The following is a 20,589-nucleotide window of genomic DNA, read 5'->3' on the forward strand; positions in this document are numbered from 1 at the left end:
TGCCAAGAAAGTAAAATAAAACCACCCTTGTTAAAATCACAACAACCTTTGCTGGTGGCAAATTTAATTCAGTCTGCAAACAAGGCGCATCTGAAATGCGAAAATCACGGCGTTCGCAGGCCCCATGTAGACGACAATTCCAGGCATTGCGAACTTCGCAAGTGCGAATGTTCGTTCGGGCGGTTTCGCAGGCGAACTTCGCTCCATGTAGAACGGGCTTAACCCACCTTGCAGGGGGCCTTGAAAGGACATTTCCGTCTCTCCCCTGGGCAGGTGCAACCAGTGGCGTCGCTAGGGGGTGGGGGGGTGGGGGGGGGCGTTGGTTTCCGGGTACCAGCCCCTCGGTAAAGGGAGGGGTGTGCCACTTGTGCCCCTTTAATGTGTAATGCGGACGTCGAAAACTGGGAGATGACAGTAACGAAACCGCAGCTTTGACCTGTTCAAGTTACGTCCCCACCAGCATATATCAGATTTGCTTTATGGAAGAAAGCGAGGGGAATTTCGGCCTCCAGGAATGTCGCGGGAGTCGACGATGTGAGCGGAGGAGAACAAGGAACGATTCCTCCGGAGGGGGTGCCGTCGGTATGACGGCGACATTCGGAGGTGTGTAGCGAGCGAGCTTGTTTTGTAGCATAAGCTACACTGGCCTAGGTTCAGCAGTTTGAGCACCTTGAAGGCCCGTGCTGCGCAAGCGCGAGGAGCATTGGGTTGGATTGGATTGGATTTGGATTCGATTAGATTGGATTGGACTGAATTTGGATTGGACTGGATTGGATTAAATTGGATTAGATTAGATAGGAAATCCAATCCAATTGGAGTACGGGTGTGTAGAGAATTGGGTATGCACATTCGCCTGTCTGCGCATTCCGGAGGAGTGACGTCATAGCCGTGGCAGACGCACTGGCGCCGGCGCGTGCTCAGCTGTGCGCCTCCGTTGCGCAGTAGCCAAGTCTGACGGTGCGCCTTGGCTACTTGTTAGCCGTTTCCCGTGGCTCCTGGAGAGCCGTGCTGCGCATGCGCGAGGAGCAGTGACTGGACTGGACTGGACTGGACGGGATTGGATTGAATTGGAAATGTTTTAGCAGCAGTAAGCGTGATAATCAGCTAATGCTGGACAACCAGGAAACCTAAGAATAACCAGCTGAACCTTAGCTCACGCTACGTATATTTTGGCATAGCCGAGTTAAGCCACTGCTAATTGTTTTCAGTGGGGCGACAGTGGGGAGCCCCTTCATCACGTCCAAGACCACTGTTAGGGCGGAAAACGAGAAGAGTACGGAGCGAGGCATCAGGGCCAACGAGACTCTCGTCATGGGTCCTCGGCGGCTTTCCACGTGGCTTTTTTTTTTGTTTGTTTTGTTTTTGCGCACATGAGGTGATGTGTACGGGCCATGGTAAATGGTGAAACGAATCGCGAAGAAACTACGACAACACCAGGAGGGACAAATACAACGGCACGGAGCGCTGATTTGTTCCTCTGTACTGGTGTTTGTTCCTCCTGGTTGTCGTTGTTTCTTCGCGCTTCGCTTTACCATGAACCCTTACCAACTCGCCCAGTTTTCTTTGTTAGTTCATGGTAAATGTGTAGGCTTTTCTGACGTCTTTGCGGTGACGCGTCGGAGACCGTGTACCCCGGTCCGCTTGACATATTTTCAGAAGGAAACCAAGGTGAAAATGACTTGAAATGCAATATGTGGGGAAGAATGAATCTTGAGGAAGAGGGGACTACGAATTTAAAACGAAATGGAAGTGGGAAACATGCAACGAATGTTGGTGCGGAGAAGCTAACTGTACAGATTAAGCCTGTGTTAAGGGGAAGGGGTAGCAGCTCAGGTGTCCAACAATAGGCGAGACAGTTAAGCCGCCACGATTTCTCTTGGTTGCCCCAGAGTCCTTGAATGGTTGCACTAACCAACCAATTCGCGATTGAAGCAATCGCGAAGGATCTGAAATCGGGTGTTGATAGCTCATATTTTTTTAAGTCGTTTGCTTTCGTTCATTGTGCCCAGAGACGCCGTCAGTGCATGGCGATTGCACGGAGATAGCGATATATGTAAGGGGCGTATCTTATGTAGCCCCATGCAATTAAACAGAAAAAAAGCAACCACAACGGTCGAGTAGCTTGTCGAACAAGTTATGCAAGAAATTATGCAACAGTTATGCAGGAATTTATTGTATTTATGTAACTGTTAATCAGATGAATCTACGTTTTTTTTATTTCATTCTCCTGTGAGTTAAAAGCAAAATAAATGAGTATTTGCGTGTTTCCTGTGTTGGGCACATAAATGAAGCGGATAGCCTTGTGCTCATTTTTGTCTATTTTATAATGATTTTCGTGGTGAAGGGGTCGGGGGTCCCACGGAGCTTCTAAGTAAAGAAATATTTCAAGCTGATTACCTAAATATTTTGCTCTGGCAGGCGCATTTTCAAGGTAGCGGTCTAGTAAAAAAAAAAATTCCCGCGCCTTCCCGCGAGGGGAACACGAGTAAATGCAGAGCATTGGGGGTCGTTAACGCCGCGTAAAGTCGCGTTAGGGTGGGTAGTTGGGTCGTAGTTGCGTTGGTGTTGGTTTGGGGTAGAGAGAGGAGAGTAAAGTCGCGTTTGGGTGGAGCGGGCGTCAACCAAGGAAGGAAGGAGCAACGCAGTGACTGAAGCACGAGCGACCGCTAGCCGCTTTATATTTGCAGCGCGCGCAGTAGAGGGAGAGCAGTACGGGGGGGAGAGCGCGCATGCGCAAGCAGCGCGCGCCCTTCCACGCCCCACCGCGCTGCTATCACGCACCTGTTACGCCGAGACCGCGACGGAACGAACGGGCTGACTACGACGCATGCGCGCGCCAGCTGCTGTTGAGAGAGAGGAGGGAAGGAGGAGAGGCGCACCTGCTGCGGACGCGGAGCTGTGGACGCCGTACGACGCAGGAAGAGGCGAGGCTAAGAAATGCTCTGCATTTAAAAAGAACAGGGCAACAAAATTAACTCCATAACAAAAACATAAACACCTGGCTAGTCCCCCCCCTTTCCATCATTATCCATTCGATCCGCTGAGTGTTGCCCCTCTCTGAAGATGATGGGGAGAGAGAGATGAAACATTTATTGTGCTCATCCTTAATTGAGGAAGCCGCCTGTTGAACGTGGTGTCGTAGCCCGGGTGACAAGAAGTGCTTGGTCCTCCAGGCGGCCGCTATATATCTATATATCTCCCACTCATCAGGGGGAAGGGCATTTGGAAGGGGTGGCAGGTCGGGGTTTTTCTTGCAGTCCACAATGATATGGCGGACCTACAGAATTTGCATTCGGCTGCGTACTGGGTCGGTAACAACAGATGCATTCTTACGGTGTGTACGAAAGTGCCTGGGGTCATACGACAATTGAGGTGGGCGAGAGGGGCAGTTTCTGTGCCAGGCGAAGCGTTCTACCGAGTGCTCTTTGAACGTTACTAGAAAGAAAATGTCAAAGACTGTGCGAAAAAGGACCGGATGACCGTGTCGCACACAAAATTTTTGGGCTGAGTGCCCCTCCTCATGCATTGGGGAGAGGAAAAATCTACTGGAACGAGTCTGGCAGCGCAACAACGACGTCCGGCTGCAAAACCGTCGCCCAGTACTGCGAAACATCAGACCGCAGAGGCAGTGGCGTAACTAAGGGTGGACAAGGGGGTACAAGTGCCCCGGGCGCCACTTGGGAAAGGGCGCTGAGCCGAGTCTGGCCAACTTGTGTCCGACGGGGAAAAACGGCCGCGGGGCTATCGTTCAGTAGCAGGGCGGCGCAGCTGCAGAAGTCACTGTTGGAGAGAGTTCTTGTTTGGGGTTATTGGTACGGCATTGTAACACAAGGATAGCCCTGCGGAAGACGAGGACGAAGAGGCGGGGCACACACGAGGCGCCGGCGCCCCCAGCATCCCCCGGAAAAGAACCCCGGGAGTGTCCCCCTCTCTTCGTCCTCGTCTTCCGCACAGCTATCATTGTGTTACAATGCCGCTGTTGAAGCAGTTAAACTGTTCTCCTTGTCCGGAAGCGCCGCACACATGTATGAATACTTAGGTACGCCCGGATTAGGGAGCTCGGGAGGCAACACGGGATGATATCCAGTGTGCTTGCGTGCGAGCTGTTCGCATGTATTTTCATGTGTTCTCGTTTGTATTCCAGGAGCGAGGAGAGGGGGGGGGGGTGCTTAAAATTTGGGCCTTTATATTTCGATTAATTAGCCCTTTGCAGGTATTCTTACAAGGCGAGGTGAACAACGTTCAGGGCATTGTAGAGATCCTGCTATTTAAAAGTCGTGGTGCCTATTGTTGTTGAGTGGGAGTCGGAGATGGAGTGCAAGTGTCCCTGAAGTTTTACAAGTTATGGCAAATAACGACAATGAAACGAGTAAAACTAGAAGTGATCGCACACTAGCATAACCAGCGGATATTAAGATATGATGTATTTATTTTTCTCGGCTTTTGGAACAGAATACTGGTTCGAATAGATCCTGTTTAAAGACTGCAAGACTCAACAATGAACTTTTACGAGGCTGCTTTAGGCGTGAACGCTTTTAGAGAACAGTTTCGTGACGAAAGGGAAACGCTGGTGAGTGAGTCACTCGATGAAGGGCTTGGTGTCTGTGAGTCATGGGATGTCATCATGAAAGGCGTTCGAGACGAAAAAACAAAAACAAATGGCTGGTGAAAAGCGGAAAGGAGAGGCGCGAACGGCTAAGCAGAAAATACAAAGGGTCATGAAATCCACATTCGACAGTCTTCATGCTGAAATGGACGAGAGGTTTACTCGCCAGCAGGATACCGATGCCAAGTTTGGCTTTCTCCTGGACGTAAACAAGCTGTGCTACGGTGGTGACGAGAACGAACTAAGAACAAATTGTTACACCTTTGACGAGTTTTATCGTTCCGACGCTAGCGCGCAGAACCTCTATGAAGAGACTTTAGATAGCGGGAAACAAACATGCTGACAGCTTAGCCGAGGACGCCTTATCATCTACAAGGACGGTGCAAACGCGGTGCGATTTCCAACGCATACAGAAACAGACCATTCGTGAGCACTTTAGGCAGCTGTGGCGACCAGTACATCAACCAGTCGTGACGAAAGGCCTGAAGAGAGCCGAAGCCTGTCTGCTCCACCGAGTAAGAACAGACTCAGCCCATACACCAGCTTGGCTAGATAAAATCAGCATTGTTTCATCTCCTTTGTGCCCCTCGTGCAGTGTGACTGGTGACATTGATCACTTCATTATGAACTGCTCCAAAACCAACCCTGAGCGGACGAACTTTTTTCGTGATCTCCAGAAGCTAGGAGTGCCCCATGCTACATCGGAGGGCATTGTTTTTCCTGGGGACCACTGGATTGTGCGAAGAGAGGTGTCTCATCTCCTACTCGGATTCTTGCAGTCCACCAGACTAAGTGAGGTGTGGTGACATTGTGTGTCTGTTATTTTAGGACTAAGTGAGATGTGACTTTGAGAGTCTCTGATATTGTATTGGGGACGATTAGGCGGAGCAATTGCCGGCAGCTATGCAAGGCTAAGTCCGCCTCATTCAGCAATACTTACTACTACTACTTCCCACTGCTGTTTTCACGGCGTGTTGACCGGAGGTTATCAAAACCTGAAGAACTTCTGAAATTTATCATACAGCATGGGGAAGACAACGTATTTCCCAACCTTCGCGTCGCGATTCAGATAAAGTTAGCCATAGCCGTTTCCATATCGCTGGTTGTGAAAAGTCCTTCAGCTAAAACTAATACTTTCCTATTTGTGGGCCACAGGGGCCTACGACAGACTTTCTTATGTTGCTCTGCTGAGTGTGGAAAGAGAAGAAACTGTAAAAACAAACTTTGATGACATTATAGAACAGTTTTCTTTATCGAAAGCAAGAAAAGTGCTTCTCTAGTTGTTACGGACTGCCGTAGTGTATAGTATTTTTCATATTTGTGTTATTAATAACTGATCTAATTAAAGCGTTTCAAACTCAACGAATGCGTTCCTCGACAACTTATTCACGATGAACATCAGCACTGGCGTCACAAAAGGAAATGATATGCTACCAAGAGACAACAGTGATTGCAGGAACGAGTTTTTGAATGCATTAACAATGATAACAAAATGTGGGCATACTATGCAGATTTGAAGTATGATTAAATATTCTGAGCAATCCTATTAACGGTAAGGCAGCGAAAAACGATAACAACTGTGTACATGCGTTCTTGGTCGTTTTCCTCTGTGCGTTTAGAGATAATTTATGAGCGTCGCCTTATTCGTGTCATGCGAGGCCACAACACCCAACCAGCAAGCTCCATTTCTTCTTTCTCTTTTTTTTCTACGCAGTGTCTAAAATTACCTCCGAGGACCCCGAAAGGGACAATGAAATATGCCGTAACAACCACCCTGTCTGCCCATAGTAGTTCCCGCTTTCATAATATACATTTTTCGTTAGTCAGCCAGCTATAATAACTAACTTTCTTGAGATTTCTTCTTTCCTGGAAAGAATAAGAGAGTACCAAGGCATTCCCTTCTCTAACCCTCATCAATTATTAATTGCATTTGTAAAAAACTCTTGGCCCATGTAAACTTTGTTCTCGGCACGAGCTGCAGACGCTATGAACTGGAACTCCGCAGCCCTCGACAAGAGGTTCTATTTTGTAATTCCCGACTTCTCCTTTACTTTCGTATGTTGGATATGAAAAGAAGTGTACGTGCTTTTGTGTAAAAGAAATTTTAAAGGGACCCAGAAAAGCCTTTTGTAAAAGTTACAAAAGGCCTGTATTGTCGCGTAGCACCAATACAGCGATACAATGCCGTTGGAATTATTTATCTACATTCAGTATTAGCTGCAACAGAAGCAATTAAATGCACCTCTCCCTCCTTGACGATCGATTCCTCGTCCCTCTCTGCTTCTTTCAAAGCAGCTGGAAACACTGGGAAAGCCATGTGACATCGCGACGCTCGACTTCCGTCCTTGCGCTTGCGATCCTATCATCATGGGGGCTTGCGTCCTGGGAGCTTGCGATCTGATGCAGCTGTGAGCCAATGTGTGAAGTGTGCGGGCAAGCCATATGGTGAACATTCCTGCCTTACAACCGATAGGCACGCGTCAATCGCTGCGGACCCGCCTTCGCCTCGGGATCGCGCAGAAAGGAGGAAGAGCAGCCGGAAGTCAATGGCAGTGACGTTGCCGGCGGCCGACCTCGCCGGCGATTGGGCGAATCAGGGGGCGGCTCGCCGTTGCGTCAGCCGCGATCGCCGTTGCGTCAGCAACGATCGGCTCACCGCGGCGTCGCGCTCATCGGCTGAGAAAGGCTATCTTCAAAATTTTTTTACAAATTATCCGTAGAACGTATGGGGCTCACACTTGGCTCAAAAATCTCCCGTTATGTCTTCTACCACCTGAATGCATTTGATTGCCATCTTCGCAAAGCTTTCCTGGGTCGCTTTAAGGGAGAACTCCAATGACCCAGGTGGGATTCTAACGCACATCACCTCATTGTACGGCTGCAAGTAACACGCTCCAAACCGCTCGACCAAATGGGATTTTTTTTCTCATTATTGCATGAAAAACTATTCCTAAAATCTCAACCTAAGTATCTACGATGACAGGACGAACCGACGTAAGCGTTTCAACTATTATTTACCAATTCCGCAACGGTTAGGCCGTATATCAGCAACATTCGTGTTGTTGGTCAATTTAACGCCACCTATCGTACAATGGACCCTTGCAATAATGTTGCGTAGATTTCATTGAACCTGGCGGTATTTAGTACCGACAGCTGTAAACGTTTTCCAGTGCTTACCTCACGTCGAACGTCGATTTAATTTTCATTTCGGACTTAAATTTTTACTGTGGCATACGTCGGACGTAAGTTCAATTTCATTTACAGGCAGTTACGCCGGAGGTAACTCAAAACACTGGCATGAAGTTCTGTCGCACATAATTTTAAGTTTCAATTTTGGGTTCGTATGACATAACTCAACACGTTGGCTGAGTGTTTTGTCGGTTGTAAATTTAATTTTAATTTTTTGGTTCCATCGGAAGTAACTCTAAATAATATCCTAAAGTTCCGTAGGACATAACTTTAGTTTTCAATTTTATTTTCCGTCGAATGTAACTCTAGACAGTGCGGTTTTTAAAACCTTGCGGACATCTAGGGCATTGTACCAGCATTGATGCGCTGTAGGGAACACTCAATCAAGTAATCGCTGATTCGCTTGCCCAAAACATCCAAATGGCCATTATTGGATAATAATCAATCAATCAATCAATCAATCAATCAATCAATCAATCAATCAATCAATCATTTATTTAACGTGCTCAGGAACAACCGAGAGGTCTTGATGCTGGCGCACAAAAAAAAGAAACAAAAAAACTAAGAATAACACAATAGAACAAGATGACTGTTCAGAAGAAAACTATCAGAGATACAATGCGCACAGAAATATTAGGATGACAGGACAAAAGTAGATTAACACAGTATGAGAAATAGCTAATGATAATGACGAAAAGTCAGATAATATACATACATATATACATAGATACATACAACAATGCGCCAGATAAACTAAAAGAGAAGGATAGAGCAAATTGCACATGTGCTGTTATCTTATAACGGTAGAAACCTTGGAGGAAAACGATGACTGTGACCCATCAAAAACATCAAGGTCAAGAAAATAAAAATTATAAAGACTTTGTATCCTGTTGAGGGTTGAGTGCTGAGAGAGGCGCGCAGAAACGGCCTGCTCTCTCTTGTTTGCTTCCGCGGAATCCGAAAATTAATACTATTGAGCAGCATAGGACAGGATATAGTACCGTGAACGAGCTTGAAAAGAAAGAAGAGATCGGCGCGATTTCGCCGGCAGCGAAGTGAAGGCAGTGACAATAGTTGAACGGTGTTAGAACACGAGCCAGAGTCATTTTTAGCGAAGCGATGGTTGTAAACGCTTAGAAATTTTTTCTGGACACGCTCAACTACGTTACTTAAGGAATTAGAGATGCCATTCCAGATCACAGATGCATACTCAAGTTGAGGAAGACATATTGCGGTGTACAATTTGCGGAGTGGCTTAGGAGAATTGAATTCTCTCGATATTCTACAAACACAGCCGAGAGAACGAAGACCCCGCATAGCAACACGCTTAGTATGAGCTGAAAAATGCAAGGTGCTATCAAAGAGAACGCCGAGATCATTGATCTCACAAACCCTACATAAAGACACAGAATTGACAGAGTATAAAAAAGATACGCTAGATGATTTGCGAGTGAAACTCATGACTTTTGTCTTTGAAATATTGAGAGAAAGGTTATTGTTTTTACACCATTCTGAAAAAGAACACAAATCAGACTGCAACAAGCGACAGTCGTTAAATGAATGAATTTCCCTAAATATCTTTATATCATCTGCATACAAAAGGAAAGAAGAATTGCGAATGGCAGAAGAAACGTCGTTAACATACATTAAAAAGAGGAGTGGGCCTAATACCGAACCCTGAGGTACACCACTGGTCACTTTGTAAAAGGAGGACGTTTGGCCATTGACGGCAACATAACATGATCTGTCACGAAGGTAGCTATGCAATAGATTCACAACAGCGGTGTCAACGTCAAAATGAGCAAGTTTAACCATAAGCATTGAGTGACTGACTACATCGAACGCTTTGCTGAGGTCACAGTAAATGGTGTCGACCTGTCCTCTCTGGAATACAGGTGTAGATATTTGCGTCATGAAACTGGCAAGATTAGTGACGGTTGAGCGGCCAGGGACAAATCCATATTGATTATTATTCAATGCGTTTTTCACATTAAAAGACAGTATGTGGTGAAGGGCCAGCTCAAAAATCTTTGACATGGCACAGAGAAGAGAAATCGGTCGATAATTCGAGACATCAGTTTTAGAGCCAGACTTAAATACTGGAAAAACACGAGCAATTTTCCACATGCTAGGAAATGTGGAAGTAATCAGACAGTTATTAAATATGCTAGTCAGTACTGGGACCAATATACTGCTATAAGCTTTTAGTATGGCTGAGGGGATACCATCTGGACCACATGATAAGGATGGTTTCAAGCGCTTAATGCATTCGCTGATGAGATTTTAATCTAGCGACAGAGCATTGGGTGTGTTGATTTCCAAGTGTTGTTCGATAGTAGTGCTAGAGTCAGAGGCTTTATAAACGGAAGAGAACTGCGTGGCAAAACAGACAGCGACGGCTTGTAGTTCTGTTCCATTGGAGTCCAGTAGTATTAAAGGCTCTTCACTTTTGTTAGACCGTTTGCGTACATACTTCCAGAACTCAGCCCGCCTGTCAGAGGCGCTTTTTTCTAAGTGTGCAATATATGAACTGTGATCCCGTTTATATAGGCGTTTACAAAGAGTTCGAAAGCATCGGAAATCTTCCTTGCGCTCGAGAGATGGAGTGCTTTTAAGCTTTCTGTGTGCGCGATCTTTATGCTTTAGAGCACTTATAAGTTCAGACGAGAACCAGGGGGGATATTTATGGAGTTTAGGAGTATATTGTGGAATATATTTGCGCATACTGCTTAAGATAAGTTCCGTAAGCTGATCTACTTGGTCATCAACATTGGTTTTTTCAGTTACCATAGACCAGTCAATGGAGGATAAGTCATGGTGTAAGCCAACGTAGTCACCTTTTTTGAAAGCAAATCTGGACGATTTGTTGATGCTATTTTGAAAGCTCTGTTTTTCCCCTGACAGAGAGAGTGTTAGTTTAAGTGGTGGGTGAAATTTATCGGGACGAACAAGAAAAACGTCAGAGAGTGACACTTCAATAGGCTGATTGTTCGAAATACACAGATCTAATATGTTACCGCAAGGATTGGCAATAGAATTATGTTGTTGAAGGGAATTAAAAGCAAGAAAATCTAATAGCAGGCCGCACTTATTATCTATGTATTGATGGTAATGAGAATATTTAAGTGTTCTCCAGTCGATACCAGGGGTATTAAAATCACCAATAACAACAATCCTGTGCTTCCTATGTGAAGCTATGACACTTTCAATGGAAGAGATGATGTCATTAAAAGAGATTGGGGTAATGCTAGGCGGCACATAGAAGGACCCAATAATAATAATAATAATAATAATAATAATAATAATAATTGAAATCATTATCATCATGTGGGGCGCGAATATATATTTGCCATGGGCGCCGTCCTAGGTACGCCACTGTCTCTAAACCAAGCTCGTGTAGCTATTATGACTTAGTTTGCACAAATAACACACGGCTTCTTATGTTGCTGCGTACTTTCCTGATATATATGCGGGTATGCGGGTATGTAAAGAAATATGATCTTGTGTGAATGCTCTTCAAAAACTTCATGTGGCACTGTATATCTCCTTTTTTCTATGTGTTTTTAGCCTTATGTCCATTTATTTTTCTGTATTGATGTGATCAAACCTAAATTAGCGTTACTTTGCATTGTATTGTCCTTGCATTGCATGACCTCGTGGACGCCTCGTGGACGGCTGCCACGTTTTACGCAGAAAACGTTTCCGCGATTTCACGTCATGCGAAACCACGTGTCGCTTGGGTCTTTTCTTCGAACCTTTTTCATCCCCGCATTCCCCCCCCCCCCTGCGGTTTCCGCGCCCCTCCCACTAATATCAATCCCCCTCTTCCTTCCTTCGCTTTCTTTTTTCTTTTTTTCCCTTGTATGTGTGTGTGTATGTTAACGCTTGCACTAGCCATCCGTAATTACCGTAAATATTTTCTGTATTTTTGAAACTCCCACACCCTGCAGGTTGCCCTACCAGGCACCTCCCGCCAGAAACAGGTCAACAAACGAGCAGGAAACGAGCCCCTCCTTAGTTCTCACCTTGCTTTCCCGTCGTGACTTCAGTACCTTGTAATGCTCTTATCCTATAGCTTCACCTGCCTTGATTAGGCCCCCTTTCCCCTCTGTTCCCCGGCACCACTCCAACGGCCCCCCTTTTCCCCCCACCCCTTGCGTTCTGCGGCTTCGTATGCTTTTGTGTCGCGTAGAGCCTACGTTTTTGCTTGATACATCTTGCCCCGCCCACAACTGAAATGTATTTAAACCTAACTGATCTGCACTATTTGTATCTTTGAAAAAGACCGGCCCCCAGTCGAAACGTTAGAATAAATATTGTTATGTTTTTTAATGTGACTTCTCTATCGTGCAGTTAACCTTAGAGCCAGGAACCTTTTCTGTTAACTATATATATATATATATATATATAGGGAGTAGTCGAACTTTGAAGATGGTAGAGAACACAAGAGAAGAAAAACTTCGAACAAGGTAAAAGCACGATTGTGGCCTACGTTTCAGCAAAGGGAACTTGCTTTCCTCAGGCTTTGCTGAAACGTAGGCCACAATCGTGCTTTTACCTTGTTCGAAGTTTTTCTTCTCTTATATATATATATACATATATATATATATATATATATATATATATATATATATATATATATATATATATATATATATATATATATATATATATATATATATATATATATATATACAGAAAGAAATGCCGGCAGTCTACAACGCCAAAGAAGTCATAGGGGAAGGTTAGACTATTTTTTTACCGTTAGTGACGTTACATTATTATTAATTTTTATTAATTACGTGAGAAAGAAAGAAAGAAAAACACGCGCCCAGAGTGGGGACCGAACCCACGCCTTTCGATTAGATCTCGAATGCCTTACCAATTCGGCTATCTGGGCGACTGTGTTCTGCTTCACTTTCTGGGGTATTTATATTTACTACAACTGTGTCTGACGCTTGAGGGTGGTAGCCAGCGCCACTCAGACTACACGGGGAGAAGGGGACCTTCTTTTTCAACCCCCGGGGCGTGACGCGAACGTCTACAGCCTGTCATGAGCGGTCAACTGGCGGGAAACCCTCTTATGCTACCTTGGCATCAACGCTGCCAGAACCGAGGCCCTCGCTAAGCTTTCGCGCGATAATATGGTTTGGAAATGTTAGGGCTCGTTAGGAAACACAGAAAGAAATGCCGGCAGTCTACAACGCCAAAGAAGTCATAGGGGAAGGTTAGACTATTTTTTTACCGTTAGTGACGTTACATTATTATTAATTTTTATTAATTACGTGAGAAAGAAAGAAAGAAAGAAAGAAAAACACGCGCCCAGAGTGGGGACCGAACCCACGCCTTTCGATTAGATCTCGAATGCCTTACCAATTCGGCTATCTGGGCGATTGTGTTCTGCTTCACTTTCTGGGGAATTTATATTTACTACAACTGTGTCTGACGCTTGAGGGTGGTAGCCAGCGCCACTCAGACTACACGGGGAGAAGGGGACCTTCTTTTTCAACCCCCGGGGCGTGACGCGAACGTCTACAGCCTGTCATGAGCGGTCAACTGGCGGGAAACCCTCTTATGCTACCTTGGCATCAACGCTGCCAGAACCGAGGCCCTCGCTAAGCTTTCGCGCGATAATATGGTTTGGAAATGAGGGGCTCGTTAGGAAACACAGAAAGAAATGCCGGCAGTCTACAACGCCAAAGAAGTCATAGGGGAAGGTTAGACTATTTTTTTACCGTTAGTGACGTTACATTATTATTAATTTTTATTAATTACGTGAGAAAGAAAGAAAGAAAAACACGCGCCCAAAGTGGGGACCGAACGCACGCCTTTCGATTAGATCTCGAATGCCTTACCAATTCGGCTATCTGGGCGACTGTGTTCTGCTTCACTTTCTGGGGAATTTATATTTACTACAACTGAGTCTGACGCTTGAGGGTGGTAGCCAGCGCCACTCAGACTACACGGGGAGAAGGGGACCTTCTTTTTCAACCCCCGGGACGTGACGCGAACGTCTACAGCCTGTCATGAGCGGTCAACTGGCGGGAAACCCTCTTATGCTACCTTGGCATCAAGGCTGCCAGAACCGAGGCCCTCGCTAAGCTTTCGCGCGATAATATGGTTTGGAAATGAGGGGCTCGTTAGCAAACACAGAAAGAAATGCCGGCAGTCTACAACGCCAAAGAAGTCATAGGGGAAGGTTAGACTATTTTTTTACCGTTAGTGACGTTACATTATTATTAATTTTTATTAATTACGTGAGAAAGAAAGAAAGAAAAACACGCGCCCAGAGTGGGGACCGAACCCACGCCTTTCGATTAGATCTCGAATGCCTTACCAATTCGGCTATCTGGGCGACTGTGTTCTGCTTCACTTTCTGGGGTATTTATATTTACTACAACTGTGTCTGACGCTTGAGGGTGGTAGCCAGCGCCACTCAGACTACACGGGGAGAAGGGGACCTTCTTTTTCAACCCCCGGGGCGTGACGCGAACGTCTACAGCCTGTCATGAGCGGTCAACTGGCGGGAAACCCTCTTATGCTACCTTGGCATCAACGCTGCCAGAACCGAGGCCCTCGCTAAGCTTTCGCGCGATAATATGGTTTGGAAATGTTAGGGCTCGTTAGGAAACACAGAAAGAAATGCCGGCAGTCTACAACGCCAAAGAAGTCATAGGGGAAGGTTAGACTATTTTTTTACCGTTAGTGACGTTACATTATTATTAATTTTTATTAATTACGTGAGAAAGAAAGAAAGAAAGAAAAACACGCGCCCAGAGTGGGGACCGAACCCACGCCTTTCGATTAGATCTCGAATGCCTTACCAATTCGGCTATCTGGGCGATTGTGTTCTGCTTCACTTTCTGGGGAATTTATATTTACTACAACTGTGTCTGACGCTTGAGGGTGGTAGCCAGCGCCACTCAGACTACACGGGGAGAAGGTGACCTTCTTTTTCAACCCCCGGGGCGTGACGCGAACGTCTACAGCCTGTCATGAGCGGTCAACTGGCGGGAAACCCTCTTATGCTACCTTGGCATCAAGGCTGCCAGAACCGAGGCCCTCGCTAAGCTTTCGCGCGATAATATGGTTTGGAAATGAGGGGCTCGTTAGGAAACACAGAAAGAAATGCCGGCAGTCTACAACGCCAAAGAAGTCATAGGGGAAGGTTAGACTATTTTTTTACCGTTAGTGACGTTACATTATTATTAATTTTTATTAATTACGTGAGAAAGAAAGAAAGAAAAACACGCGCCCAAAGTGGGGACCGAACGCACGCCTTTCGATTAGATCTCGAATGCCTTACCAATTCGGCTATCTGGGCGACTGTGTTCTGCTTCACTTTCTGGGGAATTTATATTTACTACAACTGAGTCTGACGCTTGAGGGTGGTAGCCAGCGCCACTCAGACTACACGGGGAGAAGGGGACCTTCTTTTTCAACCCCCGGGACGTGACGCGAACGTCTACAGCCTGTCATGAGCGGTCAACTGGCGGGAAACCCTCTTATGCTACCTTGGCATCAAGGCTGCCAGAACCGAGGCCCTCGCTAAGCTTTCGCGCGATAATATGGTTTGGAAATGAGGGGCTCGTTAGCAAACACAGAAAGAAATGCCGGCAGTCTACAACGCCAAAGAAGTCATAGGGGAAGGTTAGACTATTTTTTTACCGTTAGTGACGTTACATTATTATTAATTTTTATTAATTACGTGAGAAAGAAAGAAAGAAAAACACGCGCCCAGAGTGGGGACCGAACCCACGCCTTTCGATTAGATCTCGAATGCCTTACCAATTCGGCTATCTGGGCGACTGTGTTCTGCTTCACTTTCTGGGGTATTTATATTTACTACAACTGTGTCTGACGCTTGAGGGTGGTAGCCAGCGCCACTCAGACTACACGTGGAGAAGGGGACCTTCTTTTTCAACCCCCGGGGCGTGACGCGAACGTCTACAGCCTGTCATGAGCGGTCAACTGGCGGGAAACCCTCTTATGCTACCTTGGCATCAACGCTGCCAGAACCGAGGCCCTCGCTAAGCTTTCGCGCGATAATATGGTTTGGAAATGAGGGGCTCGTTAGGAAACACAGAAAGAAATGCCGGCAGTCTACAACGCCAAAGAAGTCATAGGGGAAGGTTAGACTATTTTTTTACCGTTAGTGACATTACATTATTATTAATTTTTATTAATTACGTGAGAAAGAAAGAAAGAAAAACACGCGCCCAGAGTGGGGACCGAACCCACGCCTTTCGATTAGATCTCGAATGCCTTACCAATTCGGCTATCTGGGCGACTGTGTTCTGCTTCACTTTCTGGGGTATTTATATTTACTACAACTGTGTCTGACGCTTGAGGGTGGTAGCCAGCGCCACTCAGACTACACGGGGAGAAGGGGACCTTCTTTTTCAACCCCCGGGGCGTGACGCGAACGTCTACAGCCTGTCATGAGCGGTCAACTGGCGGGAAACCCTCTTATGCTACCTTGGCATCAACGCTGCCAGAACCGAGGCCCTCGCTAAGCTTTCGCGCGATAATATGGTTTGGAAATGAGGGGCTCGTTAGGAAACACAGAAAGAAATGCCGGCAGTCTACAACGCCAAAGAAGTCATAGGGGAAGGTTAGACTATTTTTTTACCGTTAGTGACGTTACATTATTATTAATTTTTATTAATTACGTGAGAAAGAAAGAAAGAAAAACACGCGCCCAAAGTGGGGACCGAACGCACGCCTTTCGATTAGATCTCGAATGCCTTACCAATTCGGCTATCTGGGCGACTGTGTTCTGCTTCACTTTCTGGGGAATTTATATTTACTACAACTGTGTCTGACGCTTGAGGGTGGTAGCCAGCGCCACTCAGACTACACGGGGAGAAGGGGACCTTCTTTTTCAACCCCCGGGGCGTGACGCGAACGTCTACAGCCTGTCATGAGCGGTCAACTGGCGGGAAACCCTCTTATGCTACCTTGGCATCAACGCTGCCAGAACCGAGGCCCTCGCTAAGCTTTCGCGCGATAATATGGTTTGGAAATGTTAGGGCTCGTTAGGAAACACAGAAAGAAATGCCGGCAGTCTACAACGCCAAAGAAGTCATAGGGGAAGGTTAGACTATTTTTTTACCGTTAGTGACGTTACATTATTATTAATTTTTATTAATTACGTGAGAAAGAAAGAAAGAAAGAAAAACACGCGCCCAGAGTGGGGACCGAACCCACGCCTTTCGATTAGATCTCGAATGCCTTACCAATTCGGCTATCTGGGCGACTGTGTTCTGCTTCACTTTCTGGGGAATTTATATTTACTACAACTGTGTCTGCTTTTTTTTGTGTCTGTGTCTGCTTTCTGTGACTGCTTTCCTCCTTTGTGTCTGTGTCTGCTTTCCTCCTTTTTTTTTTTTAGGCTCTTTTTTCGCCGGCCTATGGCAGAATAAGCTCTGTATTGTGTGTGTGGTCGTTTGTGTGTTTGTTTCCCATGTGGCTTGTGTTTCGGGGCGCCGCCCCCACTCTGAGTCCGTACGATTTTACCCAAAGCTTTCATTCCTGAGGAAGACCTGTCTCAGGTCGAAACGTTGGAAATAAAGTCTCCGAAGAGCGTACTTCTACTTTGTGCGTATTCCTGCAGCAACTAAGGACTCTACTTCACGATTATATATATATATATATATATATATATATATATATATATATATATATATATATATATATATATATATATATATATATAGCAGAGAAGGAATTCTTGGCTACTGTTTAAATATTCAAAAACTTGGGTGCGACCACTTGGAAAACACTAACAAATACTTTATTTCGACAGTTTCGACCAGTGGTCTGAAGCAGACCAGACCACTGGTCGAAACTGTCGAAATAAAGTATTTGTTAGTGTTTTCCAAGTGGTCGCACCCAAGTTTTTGAATATATATATGTATATATATATATATATATATATATATATATATATATATATATATATATATATATATCTATATCTATATATATATATAGATATATATATATATATACACACATTTTTGGATACCCAGAATTTGTTGCCCCAATAGATAATATAAGTACATAAGTGGGACCGATAAAGTCAACCCCAAACGCTCAATATGGTCCTCCAAAAGCAGTTGTGTAGCGGCCGAGAAGCGGTGACAGCCGAGAAAAAATTGTTCGATTGTTTCCGGGACCTGGCACCGCACACATAGTCCGGTAGGTGAAAGCCCTGTTCTGTACAGATAGAAATTTAGGCCTTGGAATTTTGCAGTGCAGCTCGGTGAGGGTCACTTCGCATTGCCGAGAACCACAAAAAGGAGCATTCCAACCGAAATTTTATTGTTGATACTCTTCAAAGGAGAAGAGTGCATCGGAACGTGTAGCGTCTAAATGCGAATATCGTCGTAGTCTTGAAGATGCAAAAAAGAGCAAAATTAGGTATGCCGAATTGAACGGGAGCTGTGACAGCAAGATTAGCTAAAGGTCCGCTAGCTCGCTGGCCCTGATGTCCGCATGGCCAGGGACCCAAGCCAAACGTACCTCCTTCAAATGCCTTGGAACAACAACAAAAAAAACCAAATAGTGTGGGGAACAAGGCAGAGCCGGAAGAGAAAGTTAATGCCGATATAACTGACATCGAATCGGATAATAGGGTGACTTGTGATAGATGTAGTGGTAGTTTACATAGAGCGAGATCTATTGGTAAAAATTCTGCCATAAAAATGGGCCTGTAGTCCGGGATTCGTAACGAATAACTCAAATCTAGAGATTGTGAAAAAATACCAATTCCAACTTTCTCGCCATTTTGAGACGCATCTGTCTAAATCACAGACGAAGTAGGATATTTGGATAGGTACTCATTTAAAATAGAGGTCGATAGAGAGCGTGGGAGAAGTGTTGCAGCCGAAGGGACGGGTGACTAAATTCGCGTAAACGCACCCAGCGTCGTCGAAACGTGGCTTGGGAACACCAGACTTTAATCTGAAAAAGTAACCACACGATGTCTGCGGCGCCCTTCAGTGTCCCTCTAAGGGCCCCGCGGCACCGAAGGAGAAGGAAGTAAAAGAGAGTGGAGTGTGAGGTCGGCGCTGGAGCCACCCCCATAAAAAATGTTTACCGAGATTTAATAAACTTGTTATAGAGATTGCGCAAAAGAATCCTATAAACATTCTGTCGACATTTTATAGAATGTTTCTATTGAGTTTCCATTACAAATTGGCCACCGCGTTTTAATTAAAAGTCTATAGAGCACAGTCAATAGGCCTTATCGGTTCTGAATGTAGTTTCGTATGAGTTTCTTATGGGGTTTTTAGAAAAAAATCAATAAGCTTTCTATGCAATTCTTACTGAGTACAGTCGCAATAGCCTGTTTGTTGCGTGTGAGTGAGGGTGGCATACAGTTTCTGACGGTTTTTAATAGATTATTGGCAATTAATTTTTTATAAAATCTTTATTGAGTATAGGCGTAACGTCGTGTTGCCTGTGAATAAACTTTGAATATAATTTTTGATGAGTTTTTATTAAATTTGCCTGAATTAGCTTTCTTAAAATTATTATTGAGTATGGCCCTAACATCGTGTTGCTTGTGGGTCAGCTTTAAATGCAGTTTCTGATGGGTTCCTTTTAAACTTATCTGTATTAGATTTCCATAAAATCGTTATTGTGCCTAGTCATAACGTCCTGTTCCATATGAGCTAAGTCTGAATAGAATTTCTAATGAGTTTTATTAAATTTATCTTTATTAGCTCTCGATAAAATTCTTATTGAGTATAGTCGTAATATCCTGTTGCCTGTCAGTCAGGTTTTTAGGCAAGTTTTAACAGAGTAGCTTGTACGGGCTCGCACTGTCCGGCGGTGATGTCCGTCACCCCAGGCCCCACTGCTCTCAAGTGCTCCCAAGACAAAGTGATGGTATGTCCATCGAGCGATCTCTGTTGATGCAGAGGGGCAGGCGGCGCAATAGCACCCCACATATATGCACTCATAAACTACCAGACCTCCGTGGGTGGGCTATAGAAACGCAATACAATGTATATTTAAACTCAACCTAATGAAGGCAATAAGATGCTTGCTGCGTGTTCGTAATAAAAAGTTTATTGCCTGTCTAATGACCACAGTCCACACATTAAGAGTTCGATCGACCCTATAGAGAGGCAATACAGTGTCTGTTAAAACTCAATAGAGTGAATGGAATGAAATTCATGTTGCAGTTTTGCAATCAAAAGTTTATTGATTTTATGTTGGCCGCAGTTTTTAAGATGGGAGGTTTAGTTCAGCCTATAGAAACGCAATATGAAATGTATTAAAACTCAATGCCTTGAATGCAATAAAATATTGGTTGAGTTTGTGCAATAAAAAGTTTGTTGCCGTTCTAACGGGCGCAGTCTATAAGCGATGCGTTTTAATTGACTTTTTATTGACTCTATAGAGACACAATAGGAGGTCTATTAAAACTCAACTTCCCTTTTCATGAGGGACGGGTCCTTCGTCTATCGTACCTCGCGTTTGTGAAAGGTTGAGTTTCATAAGCCTGATTATGCATTGACGAGGATGATGATGATGGGCCCCCATCAAAATCTTACGCTCGTCGTACCCCAGGGGAATCGGCAACGGCCAAGGGATTTACTTCGTTTCGTATTGGAGCACGTTCATTAGAGTGCTGCAAAAAAAGAAAGGAGACGGCCTTATAGACGAACTACTGTTTTCGTTCACCCATATTTCGGCATGCCAGCCACGCGTCGCAGCGCCACCGAAAGCAGCGTCGCCAGGCGGCCGTAGAGGAACCTTTTCCGCTCGGGATACTGCGA

At 45.1% G+C, this 20,589-nt stretch overlaps 1 pseudogene; it reads left to right on the forward strand.

Moving 5' to 3' along the window:
* The first annotated feature begins 4,498 nt into the window (after positions 1–4,498).
* Positions 4,499–5,896, forward strand: LOC144166097 (uncharacterized; annotated as a pseudogene).
* The last annotated feature ends 14,693 nt before the right edge of the window (positions 5,897–20,589 follow it).

The sequence above is a fragment of the Haemaphysalis longicornis genome, unplaced genomic scaffold (genome assembly GCF_048455015.1).
Source record: "Haemaphysalis longicornis isolate Haplotype H1 unplaced genomic scaffold, Haemaphysalis longicornis Haplotype H1 scaffold_1, whole genome shotgun sequence".
Taxonomy (NCBI): Eukaryota; Metazoa; Arthropoda; class Arachnida; order Ixodida; family Ixodidae; genus Haemaphysalis; species Haemaphysalis longicornis.